The sequence below is a fragment of the Chelonoidis abingdonii genome, chromosome 7 (assembly GCF_003597395.2).
Source record: "Chelonoidis abingdonii isolate Lonesome George chromosome 7, CheloAbing_2.0, whole genome shotgun sequence".
In the NCBI taxonomy this organism is placed as follows: Eukaryota; Metazoa; Chordata; order Testudines; family Testudinidae; genus Chelonoidis; species Chelonoidis abingdonii.
The window spans coordinates 70,750,641-70,762,864 of NC_133775.1; positions in this window are offsets into that span (position 1 = coordinate 70,750,641).

A 12,224-nucleotide genomic window follows, 5' to 3' on the forward strand; every position below is an offset into this window, starting at 1 on the left:
ATCCTATCCAAGGCTTTGTCTAGCTGGGCCTTAAAAACCTCTAAGGATGGAGATTCCACCACTTTCCTAGGTAACCCATTCCACTGCTTCACCACCCTCCTAGTGAAATAGTGTTTCCTAATATCCAACCTAGACCTTCTGCACTGCAACTTGAAACCATTGCTTCTTGTTCTGTCATCTGCCACCACTGAGAGCAGCCTAGGTCCATCCTCTTTGGAACCCCCCCTTCAGGTAGTTGAAGGCTGCTATCAAATCCCCCCTCTTTCTTCTCTTCTGCAAACTAAATAACTTCAGTTCCCTCAGCCTCTCCTTGTAAAAGTTGTGTGCCCCAGGCCCCTAATCATTTTCATTGCCCTCCGTTGGACTATCTCCAATTTGTCCACATCCCTTCTGTAGTGGGGGGACCAAAACTGAATGGTGCAATATCCCTAAAGTAACTGCTGATTTTGAGAGAATGCAATTTCCAGACTGTGCCAGGGCCATTTATGGGACTCAGATGCCCATAATTTGCCCTCCTCAAAGAGCACATTAAGTATGTTACATGCAGAGGGTACTACTCCATTGGTATGCATTCCCTCATGGAGAATGATTTATGGACACCTGCTTTATGGATACCTTGGAAAAGTTCATGATGCCAGTATTTTCTCCCAGTTGGAAATCTATCTTCATGAGCAGGCTGAGACATTATTCCCAACAAATGACCTTGTCATAAATGGAGCACCTGTCCCCACTGTTCTTCTGGTCTTGGCTTAGCAAGCCATATCCTGATCTCAGAGGCCCTGGCAAAAGAAGGCTTAATGTGTATTTGGCAGATTAAAATCCAGCTGGCACTGTCTACAGAACCATTTTGATTCCAGTGTCATCAATGCTAGCCACATCATTGTGGCCTTTGTAAATCCAGAGTTGAGCCATTTGCCCTTCAATGGACCTGTGCTGAACTGGTACACTCAGCAAGAAGGTGCACCTGTCACAGCTGGAGCAGGATGCACACGGGAAAGATGCTTTATCTACCCACAGCATAGACTTGCCTGGGCAGTGGAAGAACGACAATAGTATTTTTATTGATGTATTTGTATATCATTTTTTCCAATAAATGCAGTACTCTCACTGTACGCTACCAATGGGGAGGTGTGTGACTGTCATGAATTGTTCATTGTGGATGAGATAACAGGTTACACCATGGATAGGCAACCAATAACATGGGTGCCGAAGGCGGCATGCGAGCTGATTTTCAGTGACAGTCACACTGCCTGGGTCCTGGCCACCTGTTCGGGGGGCTCTGCATTTTAATTTAATTTTAAATGAAGTTTCTTAAACATTTTAAAAACCTTATTTACTTTACATACAACAATAGTTTAGTTATATATTATAGACTTATAGAAAGAGACCTTCTAAAAATGTTAAAATGTGTTACTGGCACATGATACCTTAAATTAGAGTGAACAAATAAAGACTTGGCACACCACTGCTAAAAAGTTGCCGACCCTGGGTTACACAACGGTTTGGGGGAAGTGGTTTGTGTGACATGAATTGTGTATTTTCATTTTGGATTAAGCTGAATAGATATATTGAGGAATTGTGCTTGGATATAGCTTCCCAGTTGTGCCTTGTCATGGCTTTATCTTTATTCTTTGAAATACACATTAGATAACGTTCTGCCGGTATGGCAATAAACTTTAATAAAATAAAAGCCTTTAGTTGTGGACCTGGCTGTATTAAAAAAAGCCCAAGTAATATTAAAACAATGTCCGGCAGTCTCACTGCCTTCACAACACCAAAACTCCAGTAGTAAACCAACACCAAAACTTGTAATAAATTAAACAAAACACTGAACAGTGCAAACCAGTGAAAGAAGTGCAAACAAATGAATTCTGTACTTGTGCATGTACCCTGTCCCTCCATTATCAGTTCCCTTTTCAGCACGTTTAGCATGCGCTTAGCACCGCCGCACAGTGGTGGAGAATGGCTGGGGTACATTTGCCATGCGCAATTAGTGTTCAGTCCCCATTGCATGGGCCATACAACCATGGTATTGTCCAATGCATTCCTATTCTGGGGGACATGGTACCATGGAGGGGCTATTCCCCTGGTGTTCATCAAACAGCTCCTCTGGGTATGGACCCAGGACATGCTGCAGCCTTCTCAGGGACAGGTGTGAGCACCAGTCCCTTTGCTAGCCTGCTGCTGCTTGTTCCTTTCTGGTCCTGTACTTAACTCGAGGACAGAAGGTCATCATCCCAGCTGACCAGGCCATTATGAACTACTAGGGCTCAGCCACAGTCCTCGTAAAAGAGGCAGGATGATGGGGAGTTCCCAGAGGTGCTGTTCTCATCCCTGGCTTTCCAACATTCACTCCTGAGCATTTAATCCACTCCCTGCAATGGTCACCAGTTCCTTTAATCCCCAGCACTGACAGCTTGGTTGCTATTTCTTGGTACACATGGTCATTTCCAGTACTCCTCCTGAAGTCAAACGTCTTGCTTGCCTCGCACCACAGATTTACCAGAATCTGACTGTGGTCCCATGAGCAGGAAGCAGTGCATTTAGCAAAGGATTCCTTCTTACCAGAGGCCATAGCTAATGCAGGAGACAGTTCACTCTGCTTGCAGCTCAGTGATCAGGGTAAAATGGGAGGGTTAAACACAGAGACGCTGGACTTGAACCAGGGAGTATCTTCTGTTTCTTGGGAGTCAGTTGGCTAGTCCTGGAATAGAAAGGCTAGGAACACTGGCCCATGGGATTGTGGAATAGCATTGGCATACTCTCAGGATATAAGTGTCGGGGACCTGGGCCTGAGCTGCATCCACACTACAAGATGATGCACTTTGGACACAAGTCCCAATGGGACTTGATCTTAGACTCACTACCCTTGCCAAATCCTAGGCCCTGAGTACTGAGGGCTTACTGGCCCAAGTCAGACAGATTTGTGGGGCTCGAGCCTGGGATTACATTGCAGTGCAGACATACCCTCAATGGCTTCATAATGAGTCTTTCACAAATGTCACACTCCCCAGTTCTAACCCCCACCTTTCCAGCACCTCATCAGCACAGTCAGACAAATCAGCTGCATTGTCCATGACTGTTCCCTTTAGGGCCCCTCACCAAAGCCCATCTTAGCACCTGGGCAAGGCTGCAAATGAGGAGTCTGCAGCTCCTTTCACTGTGATCACACTGTTATCCACAGACTGGGGATTCTTTGGCATACATCTCCCACTCAGCTCACTCCTCACAATGCTGTTCCTTCTTGCAACTTACTGAACTCATCTACATCTCCATACACAGGTTAACTGGTTGAAGTGCATTAACACTGGTGGAGGGTGGGGAGTTGGGGAGGGTACAGTTGGGAGAGCTGGTGGGGGTACCTGTGGCAGGGATATTCACTGAGGGTGGGGGACAATGTAACTCTCTTCCATGATGGCAGGGTGGCTGGCCTATGCACAGGCCACAGCGACAGCTGTCAGTCAGTGTTTCCCTCTGGGACCCCTCCCCCCATTCCCAGGGCTGGAAGCTGAGGTCTGGGTGGGTGGAATCTGACAGTTTTGGCTTGCAGGAGAATGGACCAGTCAGCTGCAGATGCAAGGGAGAGACCAATCGGGAAGAGGACCAGTTGGGGCTCTTTCTGAACTGCTGTTTGTCCTGTAGTGGGGTGGACTTCCCCACTCCCTGGGAGGATGGTCTGTGATAGGCCAGGAAGCCTGCACAGCCAGGAGCCAATTAGAAAAGGGCTTACGGGGAGCCAATCAGGGCCCAGATTGGAGGGAGCCAATCAGGGCCAGGCTCACCCAGATATAAAAGCTGCTCAGGACGGGAGCGGTCAGTCTGTCCCAGGCCTTTGACAGGGGAAGGTCAGTCTCCAAGGGGGAGACTAGCACTGTGCACAGCGCAGCGCTGTGCAGGCTCAGGGAGGCTAGAAGGCTCTAGACCATAGCTGCTAGGCTGCAGGCCCTGAAGGGAAAGGCCTAGCAGGTGCAAGGGGCTGTAGGGGAAGTGGCCCAGGGGAACAGACAGAGGAGGGGAAAGAAAGAGGACAGCAAGGCTGATGCCAGAAGGTCCCTGGGCTGGGACCCAGAGTAGGGGATGGGCCTGGTCCCCCCTCCCTTCCTCCTTGCAGTACACCCAGCTCTTAGCCATAGGGAACAGCCATTATAGACTATACCCGATCCCTGACAAGAGGGATTAGACTTTGGGGTGTGTGGTTGCATATGGTGGCTGGAATGTCGGACTGCTGATCATCGACCCCTGCAAGGGGGTCCAGATGGACTAAGGGACACTGCTGGAGGGCAGTGGCCTTGAAGGGGATGCCACTGAGCAGGGAGCAACGCGGGTCCAGCGACAGCAGCAGAGGGCAGAACAATGGACAGGACACCACCAGGAGGGGGTGCTCTACTGGAATCGAGCTAATTCCTGAAATCACCAGCAGGAGGCACCGCGGGTGGTGAGTCCCAACCCGTTTACAGTCCACTCTGCAAAACCCTTGGGCATTGCCTGTTCTTTGAAATCCCTCTGAACAGAGAAAGGAAGCTCAAAAAAGAAGCTTTGCCTGGAAAATCCAGACATATGGTAACCCTAAATGTCGGCCACAGGGGTGTTCCCTTGCAGTGGCTGCAGCCGTAGCAGGTGCCTGAGGCCAGCCATTCCCTGAGGGTCTGTCTGCACTGCAGCCATGACAGCACCAGTAGGCATACCTGTGCTACCGCTAGCTCACTAACCAAACAGTGTAGCCATAGCCGTGCAGGCAGAGGCATAGACTAGCCACACAACAACATATGTATAAGGTAGGATTGGGCTTGGATGGCTAACTTATGTTATAGTAGACTTTTCACTTTCAGAAACTTTCACTTTTGAAAATCCTACCATGTGACTAAGCCAGCCAGTCAGAGCTGGCAATTGGAGGGACCCCAAAATCAAAATGGAAAGTGAAAAAGAGTTTTACCAAAATCCAGAACTCTTTGAGAAAATCCAAATATATTGTCAAAAATGTCCAGTTTCAAACCATGGAGAAATTCCCTTCAAAAGACAATTCCAAGGAAGACTTCTGAGCAGTGCCACTGTCCCCGTGATCAGGACACCAAGTGCAAGCCCTCACTAAGCTGATGGCTCACACAGCTACCTCTGCTGATGAGCCATCTCTCTTTTTCTGACACCGTGTGGATTTCAGTTGTTGTCTTAAACTGAAACTCTTCCTCTTGCCCCTTCACACTCCCCTTGCTCCCATTTATCTATCGCCTCAAACAAAACAACTCTCCTGCCAGTGCAGCACCCAGCACGATGGGGCCCTGATCCTGACTGGAGCCTGTGGAAACTCCATAATATACATGTTTGTTACTGCTAACAGGGCATGTCGGGGGTTGTTCAGGCTGGCCTGTGCAGTGCTGGGAGGTTGATGTTGGCTCTCTGGCTAGGGGAAGCTTGGTAGACTGTGACACTGTTAGTGTTTTCCCCATGAGTTATTACCAGGTTAAAGGGTTGTGATAGTGCCAATATCCAAAGCTGGGTTATTGGGTTAGTAATGTGCCATTGTCACTGGATATTAGCACTGTGATCAATCCCCGGTGATAGGGGCTGCTTAGCCTGTCACACTTTGTTTTATCTTCCATTTTTAGAACTTCTGCTAACTCACAAATTGCTAATGCAATCTCTCTGTAACCCGGTTAAGGGAGGACAGCAAACCCTACTGTTTGTGTGCTACTCAGAAGCAGGCTCTGGGTCCCTGGGACAGGAAGACCAGGCACAGACACTCTGCACTCTTGTCTCTCAGGTAGGGGATACACCTTGCTGCAGTGACTACAGTATATGGAAATGTGTTGGCTTCCTTGTTGCTTCTAGGACATTCTGCAATTATATTGGCTAAACCAGGGCTAAATAGACAGAAGGCAGGGGACCAAAATGAATCTTCTCCCATCAAAGTGTAGATTGCCACGTATTCGCAGGGGCAAAAGAAAATGCAGGCCTGTTATTTACCAGGCTGCACGTGGCAACAGACTATATAGGTAAGAGATGCAAGGGGAGTATGGGTCATGAGGCAAACTGCAGACACACACACAACTAAAATTAATCAATTTTAAATTTTATTGGAGATAGTTACAAGGGGTAAGGGAGCAGCTTATGATTAGCTAATAGAGTTAACAAAACCTAAAACACACAATGCCTAAAATATCTACTAACAATATTTACAAACAAAATGCAGCATTTAGTAATAACTGATACTTACAAATACAAACCAACACATCACGACCGGCAAACGTAGAAGCTCTATTTGAAACACGTGAGCTGAGAGAGAGGCTTCGAGGTGATCAGGCTCGGTTACGGCATACACGGCATACACGGGATACACAGGACACGTTTTCTCCTCTCTCTGCCTGCACATGGCAGGGCAACCCCTAAAATACCCACTATGACATCACAGAAGTGTCATAGTGGACAGACCCCAAAACCTGTGTGTGTTCGCCTCTGATTGGCACAAGCAATGTTTACACCAAATAGGGGAGCAGGTGCCAAAAGGTCTGGCTTCGCCCCCAAAAGGTGAGGTAATGCATATTGTTGTAGAATGGGTCCAATACTGAATGACAAAAGAAGAGGCCAGGGCAATACCGGTCTGGCAAGTGATACAGGATGCAGACAGGAACCCATTCTAACACAAAGCAACCTTACCTCGACCCACCCAGCCCCATTCATCTTCCTTGCTCTTTTTGCTCTTGCACACCCTTGCTCTTTTAATGGCAGCAGTTAAAGACGGGAGTGTCCTGAGGACGCAGCTAGCCCATTTCATCAACCCCAGGCAGAATTGTACTGTACAGAAAATTCTACAGTGTCGTGTGCGGTTCTGTTAGAAATGACTCAGGCAATGTGGCTACCACCTCTCTCTTTGTCCCCTCCTCACCCATTGGACACATTGTCCAATGGCCTAAGAGTCTCACTCTTAGGAAATTCTTCCTGACATTCAGCCTAAATTTCCTTTTCACTCCATTCCTTCCAACTGGAAGCAGGGTCTGCATGAGCTGTCCCCTGACATCCAGTGATACACTAGTGGGAAAGACCTCAGGAGCAGACTATATTTGCATAGACATACCTACTCTGCCTAGGTGAACAACAGACAGACTTGTGTTGTCAAAGTGATCAATTTTGGCAGTTTTGGGCTAAAACTTGGCTGTCACTGGACATGGTGTGAGGAATGTCAGGAGCTGGGAGTCTTGGTGCCACTAGGGCGACCAGACAGCAAGAGTGAAAAATTGGGACAGGGGAGAGAGGTAATAGGAGCCTATATAAGAAAAAGCCCCAATATCAGGCCTGTCCCTATAAAATCGGGACATCTGGTCACCCTAGGTGGCACAGGTGAAGAATACAGTGCATACAGTAATCACTCTGAGAGCTAGAACTATGCTGGAGGGGACCCTGAAGGATGCCATCCATTGGCAGTATGTGGAAAACCTGAGATGGAAGCTGGACCAGGGCAAGGCCTTCAAGGTGATGTGCAAGTGGAATGCCAGCAATCATTTCCTCCCTGGGGGTAGGGGGGCAGCTTCATCCTATTTGCCAACTGGAGATTCATCCACAGGGCCCAATTGTGTCTGGCTGAATGGAGCCATCTGCCATGGGAACTGGGATGAGCAATGCAGGAAGTGAAACTATGCCAACAAGATGTATCCCACGCCCTGTGTAGCTGCAAGTCCCACTTAAGAGCCTGGCAGCTGCATGACAATGACATTCAAGATCATCTTGTTAGAGCCATCCCGCCACCCATGGGGAAGGTTGCCATGAACTCTGCCATTCCCGGAACGGGCAACCAATTGTGACCAGACATCATCATCTCTAACTAGAACAGAAGATCATCATGGTGGACGTCACAGTTCCTTTTGAGAACAGGACCTCAGCTTTCCGTGAGGCCTGAGCTCAAAAGGTGAAGAAATATTCCCCTCTGGCTGATGCCTTGAGGGCTAGGGGATACAAGGTTCAAACACACGTGCTGATTGTCAGAGCCCTGGGCACAGGGGATCCCAGTAATGAGTGAGTGTTGTGGGAATGCAGAATTGATCAATGCTATGGTCGGCTGATGCGGCAACTCATAGTATTGGATGCCACCAAGTGATCAAGGGACATTTATTTAGAACACATCACCGAACATTGGCAGTATCAGGAGAGATGAGCTGGAGTGCCATTGAGAAGCGAAATCAGGAAAATAGCTGAAATACTTCTCTGAACTGTATTTACTGAGGGACAACCTATTCTAAATGCTCAGTTACTGAGGGACAATCTACACCGATTGCTATGTTTGCTTTCCACTTTTTATAAGTGATGTACCCAAAAGTTTGGATGCTAATATTTTAACTGTATTGTTAAAATTATTAACCTTAATTTGGGATATTACAGATTATATACTAAAGGTATTGTATGACTTTTAAATCAAACTTTGTACTTTTGGATAACTTAAGAATTATACCCAAATGTACAGAAACTCTTTCCTTCACTTGTGTATTAGATTATTAAAGCTAATGTTAAAATGAAGAAAAAATTAAATTTGTTCTTATTAGTACCAAATGCAGGGGTAATAATGAGATGTGTTGATCCTTAATGTATGAAGAATGGGCAGCAGATTGTACTTATCCTGTTCTGACTAAGGGGTCACCCTAACTGATACCTCACCTTCTAAATTAAGGGGTAGTGATGCCACAACAAGTGAGTCAAAGAGAACAGGGATGTGTGGTTTTCTCTGATGAGGGGTGCTCTTTTTAAAGAGTTCTGAAAGTAGTGAGACTCTTTCCTCTCCACTGTTTAAAAATGGAGCTAGTTACTCTCATGTGAGAGTCCTGGTTTCTTCTCAGTGAGTACTAGAGCTATGCTTGAAGGTAAGCTGATTTTGCTCTGGTATGGAGACAGCATTGAAATAAAAAGACAATGCTAATGGGGCAGCATCTGAAAGGGCCCCACTACCTGGTGACTACTCACTACCACACTGGCCACTGCTGGAGCAGCTCTGCTCAGGCAGCCCATTAGCCAGTCACAATGGCTGTTGCTCAGGTGGCATGGGAAGATGGCCCCAGGGACTGCCCAGACAGCAGCCTGTAAGGCTTGCCCCCTAGGACCACCTGAGCAACCACCCGTGCGGCTGGGCCTGGAGACTTCCTGAACAGTGGCTCCTGGCATGGCTGGAGCAGCTGCTGCTTGGTGGCCCCCAGCAGTGGTCCCAGGGCAGCCCCCAGCAGCTGAAGCCACTGGCCCTGCCCCCTCATCAGTGACCTTCCAAGCAGCAGCCCCTGGTCCCCCCCTTGAGTAGTGACCCCTCACATCCCCATACCAGCAGTGGTCCCGAGGCGGATGGAGCAGCTGGTCTTTGGTGGCCCTGGCAGCTGGTGCCTCTGGCCCAGGGGCACCCCCACCGAGCAGTGGTCTCCCCAGGGTGCCCTCCCAGCAGCACCCCGTGAGCCCTATGATTTAGTCAGGGGTACTTATAGTATAAGTCATGGACAGGTCAGGGGCCATGATTTTTTGTTTATTGCCCATGATCCGTCCATGACTTTTAGTAAAAATACTTATGACTAAATCATAGCCTTAGTGATTTGGCATCATCGACCGCCCTTTCCCGTCCATCCAAATGCACCCCCAGACTCTGGGGGCATTGCTGAGTTCAGACAACAATCTCTGAGCAGGATGCAGTGAAGGCAATAAGGGCTAAAGAGACATTCTTTCCTTTGACTGTCACACTGTAAGGTGGGAAACAGAGACAAAGGACACTGCCCAGGCTATTTACTGGCTGCCTGCTTTCAAAGCACTGTTGCAGTGTTTTCCCAAATTAATGCTGGGTTTTCTTCTGTAGCAAACATTCTCTTTTGTCATACACAGATGCCGTGCTTTTGAGTGGGGATGGATTTCCTCTTAGGGGTTCTCAGGGGGGGATGTTTACTTTTCTCAGGTTACTAGCTGGGGCCTTAAGCCGGGTCTGTTTGTGTTGTTAGACGGAACCCCTAGATATTGAATGTGGCCCATGTAGCTGCCTACACCACTAGCAGAATCCCCTAAACCTTGCCTCTCTCTCCTTGGCATCTGCAGACAGTTCTTGTGCTCTCCCCTGCAATAATCTCTTAGGCAGGCAGGAAAGGCTGCGGCCTTTAATCTCTTCTGATAAAGAAATCGCGCCAGCCTCCTCTCCCTTTTTGTTGCTTTTCTCTGGGTCTTTCCACCTTGACTAACCCTCTCTGCTGTGTTGGGTGTCTGAGTGTGAAGCTCTCATCTCACTTTGATATCACCAGAGCAGCAAGGCCAGCCTGTCTCATGGTTTCTCAGTCCATGATCCACAATGTTCCCCCATGGCCCACCATATTTCACAATCTTTTGTGGATCCAAAGACTCCTGGAATCTGAGTCACAGGGTGATTTTTTTTTTGCCATTTTGTTGGTTACAGAACACAAAAAGGTAAGACTGGGGGCTAGGCAGGGAGGCTTATGCTATTGGGTGGGGGCTAAAGGGTGGAGGTCCAATACTGTTGAGTGGGAGGCTGAAGGTCTGATGCTGTTGGGTGGGGGTTTGATGGCTGGGGTGCTGGTGCTGCTGGATAAGGAGCTGACAGCTGTGGGCTGGTGCTGTTGGGTGGAGGGTTGGCGGGCTGATGGCTGGGTATTGGATAGGGTCTTAAGACATGTTGACTTTTTCTGCATATGGAATTATAAAGGTGAGTGAATGAATAAAGAAACTCTTGCTGGAATGGCATCCCTTGGAACTCAGCTCCTTCCCAGGCCAAATCATCCTAATCCACCTCAATCTTCTGCAAAGCAGATTCATATCTGTATCTCAGATTAGTCAGCACTGACCCAATGTTATTTTTTTGGCTGAGATGTAAAACTGAGCCTTGGCCTCTTATGGCCACTACAGACCCTATGGCGTTGTCTTTTGCAAGACTGAATCTTCACCATGATGCCGTAGTCAAACTCAAGTGTGCATGGTTACATTCTGGTTAACTAATGATTCCATTACAGTTTCCATGAGATAGGGGATTGTTTTCCTATCTTCAGCATGTTACGCAGCATCTCTGCACACAGTTGCTGCATTACAATGGTGGATGAAATGAAGTGAATTTATATGTGTGTTGTTTGAACATCTGTAAAAGCGCTCTGAGGTTTGCAAACGGCACCATATCAATAAATGATCACAATTCCTGAATGAGAAAACAAACTAGCAAGTTCACAGAGTTCAAGATTCTCCCAGTGCCCAGAGGAGATCTCCCTGAGGCCACCAAGGGACAACCAAAGCCCAGAGCATGCTGAGCACCAGAGTGTGCTGCTCTCGGCCTGGGATCTGACAGCTGGTGTTGGGTTGGAAGGCCACACAAAACACCTCCCTCATTATGGATAAGGGTGTTTATTTTCTTTGCATTGCAACCAGGTGTTGTCAAGAAGTGTGTTGTCAGATGCTACCGATGTGGTGCTCTGCTCTCTCCTTGTTGGTATCATTTGGCTGCGTGCGTGTGTTCCCTCTGTGTGCTGTCCCAGCTCTGCGCAGATAGGTGACACAGCAGACCCGAAGAGAACCCCCAATGACCACAGAGTCTAGTAAGGTACGAAGGCACCTCAGCCAGGTTTATTGCCGTACTGGACACAATAATAGTTCCCTCCAGATTGTTACTCTACAGGGCATACTACGAGTATGTGCCCATGGTCAATGGGCTCGGCTCAGTTAGTGGCGGGACTTTCCACTGCCCCCTCGCCCGGACAAAGACATCGCCCCAGGGATACATTCTTATACACAGGTACAAACAAGTTACGCATCACTCCTGACGTATTGAGGTGCAACCCCTCTACGTAGCGAGGTACAACCCCTGTACATAGGAAGGTGCCGCCTCTCACCTTGTTCATGTTGGTTTGAACAAAACAACTCTATTTATCATATTACCCTTTTGCCCCTGTCATTGGGATGGGTCGGCCTGTTCCTCATTATCTGTGTGGAATGTGCAAGTATGTGAATGTTCTGATCTCTAGTGTTCAGTACCGTTTAGGTACGTATCTTCTTGCAGCATCAGCCCTTTCCTTGCCAGCTTCTGTGAGCAGGGCCTGCCTCTGGATCATAGCTTCACTTTGCTTTATGTCAGCAAAGTCTTGACCATTACTTTAGTTCAGGCCTTACGCCTCATACCAGGCCTCTGATACCAAGGTTTATGTCTCAGGGCCGCCTCTTACTACACCAGGAACTATGGGGGTGCCATGCCATGATCTAAACACCAGCTGACTCTCAAAATA